The 7508-nt window shown below is 39.9% G+C and overlaps 1 long non-coding RNA gene across 1 annotated transcript; it reads left to right on the forward strand.

Moving 5' to 3' along the window:
- The first annotated feature begins 1 nt into the window (after nucleotide 1).
- On the forward strand, nucleotides 2-7162 carry LOC118408489. The gene is made up of 2 exons (XR_004830307.1): nucleotides 2-51; nucleotides 6473-7162. It is a non-coding gene; the product is annotated as an uncharacterized LOC118408489 (long non-coding RNA).
- Nucleotides 7163-7508: the final 346 nt, after the last annotated feature.

Raw genomic sequence — 7508 nt, forward strand, 5'->3', positions numbered from 1 at the left:
GGAAACTCTCTTCCAACTTTCAAGCATATTCCACGGAAACCAGTTCAACAGGTAGGTCTTGTAACGTTAATCCTGAGGCTTTGGTTTTCAATTTGATGATTAGATTGACGTGAACTTGGGGTCGGGAAACAGATGATGTTATCGATATACTAGTAATAGCAAGGAGGTTGAAAAAATAAAGGGGTCCCCTCTTTCAACCTCCTTGGTAATAGTCAGTAGTATAATGAGTAGTACTAGTAGCTCTATAGCCTGGCGTCCATACCAAGAGTGGCATAATTTATACTTGATCGTCAGTCTAACGGACTTCCCTGGAAAGACCAACAGTATTTTACATCTAGCTCTTTAGTCCAAATGTCAAGTATACCAGTAAGGCACCATACATGTAAATGTCATTAATAGTATGGCTAAAATGTTCTACTGTGGGACCAGATATAAGGTAAGGCATTTTTTTATTATTATTATTAATTTGACTGGAACTGCATCTAGCAATTGCATGCTTCAATATATATTGTGTGATTTTGTAGGCCTGTTAATTAAGGCACTGGATTTAGATATTTGCTTCTATAGTTCAGATTCTGAGATATTTTCCCAGTTTCAATACATATGAGTATATGACAACATAAAATCTAAAACCTGGAAAGTACTAGTAGTGTATTACAGGGGGTTCCAGGATCTAGGAAAAGATGGGCTAGGCTTAAGGCAGGATCAGGCTACTCAATACTTTGGCAGGTACTAGTAGTAGTACCCTCCCCTTCTTATAGGGCTTATTGAGTCAGGTGCATGCAATGATCCTCCCCCTAGTAACTAAATGGCCACCATAGCAAGGAGCGAAGTTGGCCGTTTTCTTTGTACCAGATTTTTACAGTGGGGCACTCCGTAAAAATTGTAATATGTCCCAAATAATGCACACTTTCCCTAGCTCGGGTACTGTCTGGATAGTAGTTTGCTCTGACGTTTGTGATACACTATATACGGTCACTTCTCTGTTATTCCGTCTATAGAACCTTGACATCTCTCAAACATCTGGAATCGTCCAAATTTAGGAATAGGGCCCTGACTGGTCCCTACACAGGAGCAAATTAAGGAATGGGTTCAAGCACTCGTTGGGAACAGGCGTTCCAACACCAAAAACGCTCTCCGTCCGCTGGTGTTGAAACGCCTGTTCGACCGAGCACTCCAGAACCCATTCCTTAATTTTCTCATTGACTGATGTCACCACCAAAAGGTTTGCAAAAAAAAAAGCTGCAGGTCTCCAGACAGGTAGCAGAAGCAAACACAATTATTTATTTTTATTAGAAGCAAATTATTACCCGGATGGTATTGAGGCTACACTTTCCCAAGTGACTTTTAGTTTCATATTATATAATCATAATCACAGTGTTTTGCCTAGTGGTGGGGTGTTGGTTCTGCAAGTCACACAGTAAGATTTGTTTCACAATTCTCTAGCAAAGCTGCACGTGGGAATGAACATACGAACATACTTGGAGCTCAGCGGATCTAACTAGTTGAAATTTGATATCAATGTGTATAGTACACAATTTGTATCTGGACAAGGCAATAAACTATGGGCTAATTTCAGTATCCACTGGGTACCCACTCCCATTTCTATGAAATGAAACAAAAAGAAGACTACAAGATGCTGACTGTGCACTCAAAATGGTCCTTTCTTGACACATGATAGTTCAGAAATAGATAGGGATTGCTGTGAAAAATGCTGCTATCTTGCTACCAAAAAGGATGTCTTAGATCCGTGTCAACTGTTGGTTCTGGGGCTGGGTATCGGTACAGCGTACCGGTACAAAACCGGTTTTTCTTATTGGACCAGTCCAGCAAAACCGGACCTGAAAAAATTAGGTGGACCGGATGTTGGACCGATTGGAGAATTAATCCATCATTTTATCAGGCATTCACACGTTTTGGCGCTTGCAGGTGGAAGGAAATAAGAAGAGTGAAGTAGAGTAGAGTTTATATAGTAATTTCTAGTACGTTTTACAGCCAATCGCACAGGTGCAGTTAGCGTTCTAGGATTTTAAAACGCCAGCATAAGTCTAATACTCCACCAAACAGATTTCTTTGTTGTAAAATGTACCATTGGTATGAGTCATACTGAATTAGGTCCAGGTTGAGGTCCGGACCTGGACCTAATCCTCTGGACCTGAACCGGACCTGGACCTGAATTTTCTGTACCGGTACCCAGCCCTAGTTGGTTCCATCATAGCCTGCATGAAAATTCTCACCTCACCTCACCTCACCTATATATCCCTTGACCTCTGGATGAGTCGTTTGGGCACCATGACTGTTCCAATTGAAATCTACGGAATTGAAATTGTACAACGGCCTACAACAAATATGACTGCGCCATTACCAAAATCAATCGCCAGTTGAAAACAGTACCCTTTCCGTTTTGCGTGCTTAGGTGAGGGTAAATGTACAGGGACTGGCACAAAACAGGCATTTCTTGTTGCATTGGGCAGGAAAAATTGACAGGAAAGAGATGATCACTGAGTTACTCGGGTCTGATTATTGATCTTATTCAAGTTTTAGAGGAAACAGTTTGAGTTTAATTATTAAACAGCAGCTATGCCAAAGGAGAAAAGGGGGAAGTGTACAGATTGAACATACAGTTTGATACACATGATGCAGATGGCAACTTGCACACAGAGACCTCTACAGTACACATGCCTTGCTGTCCAAAATATGATGTACTGCTATATATATAGGTCTGGACCTGGACCTGATCCTCTGTACTTGAACCATGGTGTCACCCTGACTGTGGTGTCATTGGTGACCCAGAACCCAGAGGTCCTTGGTTTTAATCCCCTGACATGCCACTGATGTTGTGCCCTTGGGAAAGGCATTTGACATAATGATTACTTTCCTCACTTCACATAGGTGGAAATGGGTATCTACATGTAAATGTTGTTAAGTACTCCAATAATATAATTAGTACATCCCTCTGATAAGAATTCAATGTTAAATGGGGCCCCAGTGTTTAAAAAGGGCCACACCTCATTCATGTTAAAGAACCCACCACACAGAGTAGGTGTATGATTGGTTGCAAAAATACAGTCCAATGGCTGCACCTGCATGGGGCAATTCTTGTATTTGTTGCCTGAATAAGTGCTGCTTGGCAGCTACTCTAGACCCTTGCTATTTGCTTATGCCTGCCCTACCAATCGTAAGCTCCTCGGCTCCAAAGATATAGCTAGGCCTACCCAATATTGATAACAACATGTACTTGGATTTTCTGTACCTGTACCCACTGCTGTGCATGGCTGTACATATAATGATATGGTATCATACAACATGATGATATGCACCAAATCAGTTCTAATTGCTCCATCTATCTATGAGATGTTATAGTAGTATTGTAATATATGGCATATACCTGGGTTGCGATAACATTCAATACTGTAAATGAGACCGGGTGATAAGTTGCACTATCACAACAATCTTTATTGATACGACAAAAGTAGAGCGACTTTCGTAAAGTCTATCACATGCATATGAGGTTCTGCTGTATCACAAGGGCCTCCATAAAATGCAGTTCACATGTGCCTGGTCAAAAATTCAAATACTGGATTCAAACATTGGAATTGCTGTTGGTACAATTTTGTTAGAGGACACTTCTTGTCAGGAGTATTTTGAAACTTTGCGTTGAAACTTGTGTTTTCTGTGCTGGATATGAAATAAATGAAACACTGTCAGCACTGTGAACTCTGCATCACTCTCCATCCCAACCCTCCAGCCTCAGGCAATCCTACTCTGTTACTCTTAGGCTACTTGTGTGATTTTTCCCCCTTCTATATTTGCTAGCTAATAACTGGTAATACTTATTTAATCCTGTTCAATCTGGATCATTTTGTATCAAATATTGGTAGGGAGTGCCAAAACAGAGGGCCAAAGTACAACAATTCCCAGGCTTCATTATTTTATTCAACGTCCTTGATCAGTGTCCTCAAACTTGCAAGACATTCTGTACAGTGTGTTTTACATCTTCTTCCAACAGTGGAATATTTCAAACCTAGAATTATGGATCAATGTCAGTGTCATTAGCAACATTAATTATAGGCTCAAAGCAATGTAACACATTAGTGTGCCAGACAGTCTTTGTATTTGCCAGTTTGTTTACGTACTGAAGTATAACTCACAGTCTTCTTCTTCTTTAGTGTCATCGCTACACTTTTCTGCTCATCGCTACACTTTTCTGCTCACAGTACCACACAATAACTGCTTCCAAGAAGGTTAACCTCCTTGCTGCTTCCATCTTTCTTTTTTATATTTTTTTAATGGTGTCGTTAAATGCAAGGCTATTGTAGGCCACCTCTAGGGACTGAAGTAAGGCCATGTTGATGTATAGATGGGTATTGTATACTTTATCCACACAAGGAGTAACTGTACTTTCTGTGACTTTTGTATGATGCAGCAATTTTGATTGATTCTATGATTGCTTGCAGTTAGAAGCAATGTTGGAGCAGTGTCAGAACAGTCATAGCTGTAACTTTCCTGTAGGGCTGTGGACCTAAATACCTGTACTTGTATAGTCTGAACTGTACCTGTAAAATTGACGAGGTAATGGCCTGGACCTGTTCCTGTACCTAAACAAACTAAAGAACTTCAATATTGACATGGTTGTTAACTATCTTATACCTTTCAATGAAGTGGGCAGCACCTCCTCCTGTCTGAGAGAAAAGGTCACTTCAGCTTCAATTGTATTTGTGTTTATCTCTAGAATTGCATCTGTAGACGTTGATATGTGCACCTGTAGACAGCTGCCAGCTATACTGCATGGGTCCCTCTAATGGTTGTATCCAAAACTCTGAGTGACAGTAATCCAAAACAGTGATTCTACTAGTTAATCATGGTCAATACTGACTGAAGGAAGCATGCGGATGAACCAGCACCTTATAACATAAGTTATAGACTTAATATTGTCAGGCAATGGCTGGAATTGTCTGAGGTGTCTAACCAGTAATGTACATATACATAATTGATGTGAGCGTCTAACAACAGATTGTTGGAGACTGTTGGAGGTGGGGCCTAACATTTTTTAAATTATATTTGCATAGCTCGATGATCTGTATACTTGGTCAGTACTGTGTAGGTAACATATGAATGGCTTGATGATCTGTATACGAGGTCAGTACTAGTACTATACTGTACTGTATAGTACTAGCACTGACCTCGTATACAGACCAGCAAGTAGTACAGGTAACATATGGATGGCTTGCTGGTCTGTATACCAGGTCAGTACTGTACAGGTAACATACAAATGGCTTGATGATCTGTATACCAGGTCAGTACTATACAGGTAACATATGGATGGCTTGCTGGTCTGTTAATAATATCAGAGGTCAGTACTACACATATGGATGGCTTGCTGGTCTGTATACCAGGTTAGTACTACACATATGGATGGCTTGCTGGTCCTTATACCAGGTCAGTACTACACATATGGATGGCTTGCTGGTCTGTATACCAGGTCAGTACTACACATATGGATGGCTTGCTGGTCCTTATACCAGGTCAGTACTACGTATACGCATATAGATGGCTTGCTGTTCTGTATACCAGGTCAGTACTACGCATGTGGATGGCTTGCTGGTCTGTATACCACTGGTTAGTACTACACATATTGATGGCTTGCTGGTCTGTATACCACGTCCAGGTCAGTACTACACATATGGATGGCTTGCTGGTCCTTATACCAGGTTAGTACTACACATATGGATGGCTTGCTTGTCTGTATACCAGGTCAGTACTACACATATGACTTGCTTGCTGGTCTGTATACCAGGTCAGTACTACACATATGACTTGCTTGCTGGTCTGTATACCAGGTTAGTACTACACATATGGATGGCTTGCTGGTCCTTATACCAGGTTAGTACTACACATATGGATGGCTTGCTGGTCCTTATAGTTATACCAGGTTAGTACTATACACTAACACAGTGACTATATAAGGATGGCTTGCTGGTCTGTATACCACGTTAGTACTATACAGGTAACATATGGATGGCTTGCTGGTCTGTATATCAGGTCAGTACATGTACAGGTATGAATAATCTATGGCTTGCTGGTCTGCATACCAAGTAAGTATTGTAAAGGTATGGCTTGTTGGTCTGTATATACGGTACATGTAAGTACTGTACAGGTAAGACGTGCATGGCTTGTTGGTCTTGATACCCGGTAAGTACCATACAGGTAATGTATGCATTGTTGGTCTGGATACCCAGTAAGGTACCATACAGGTGAAATTTATATGGTTCCTTGATCTAGTTAGACACCAGCTAAAGTACCAAACAGTTAATATTTTTTGTGGTCTAGAGAGGGGTTAGGTAAGGTACATGTATTTTATTGGTTCATCACATAATTTACAAGTATGAGAACAAGGTAAATGGTCTTGACATCTCCATGGGTGTTACATGTTTGACAATCACTGAGAACATTTTTTTATTTTTTTTTTCAGTTCATTGATGTCTGGAAATGTGAACTGGCAGAAGTAGGGAAGCTGATTCCACAGCAGAAGATGAAGCTCATCATGAATCACTGCTGTCCGTTTGTATAGAGTCAACATCCTTGGTCTGACTGAAGACTACATGGCATATAGAAAAATATGACATTGTCAGGTAGATTGGTTGAAAATACGGTGTCCTGATGAATTGTAGAATGTTTCCGAATAAGTCTCCTGACTAAAGCATATACTTGTCGTGAATGTACAATGTACATGTATTTTGTATTTATATGTAGCACAATAAGTCTGCTAATACTATGTGTTATGTGAGTTTGCTTCTCCATTTGGAGTACAGCATATACCTGTATTTTTCGACAGTTTGATATGCAATTAAAAAAAAAACTGATCAAAACTAAACTACACCTGATAACTCTATTGTTTCAAATTTCTTTTGTGTGCAGTGTGTCCTAAATATAGGTTCATATTTCGATGATGCCTGAAAAATATACATCCTTGAATCTGTACATTTGCAATCACTGTATATATGTAAAAGTTTGGGACCGAATCTGTAAGCAGCTAGACCTACATTTGTGTATATAGCTACAGTACGATGTGAACTAGGCAGGATTGTCTTGAGGAAGGTGACAGGCGTTTAGACGTTTACCGAAATGTTGGTGTGAAATAAAGAAAAAGTTGACTTGTTAATAAAAGAGCCTGTCATTCATGCATTTTCATATCATAGACTCTGATTGGGCGGAATCATTTTGTTTTATTTCAAAGATATTGGTGGATTGGCCTATTGTCATCATTGATTCACTTTATCCATGTTATCTGTATTGTGTTTGTGAGCTTATGTGTATACATGTGTGTGGAGGATGGGTCAGATTACCTGACCTGATTCTGAAAGTCAAACAAAACTGAACAAAGTATAATATATCAACATTTTTATCCAGATATCCTAGTGGGCAAAAAGGGGTTGAATAAAGTAAATCTGATTGCCTCAATCAAATATGACATGACTCTCTTCTATCTGTACCTGTTGGTCCTGTTT

The sequence above is a fragment of the Branchiostoma floridae genome, unplaced genomic scaffold (genome assembly GCF_000003815.2).
Source record: "Branchiostoma floridae strain S238N-H82 unplaced genomic scaffold, Bfl_VNyyK Sc7u5tJ_1593, whole genome shotgun sequence".
Classification (NCBI taxonomy): domain Eukaryota; kingdom Metazoa; phylum Chordata; class Leptocardii; order Amphioxiformes; family Branchiostomatidae; genus Branchiostoma; species Branchiostoma floridae.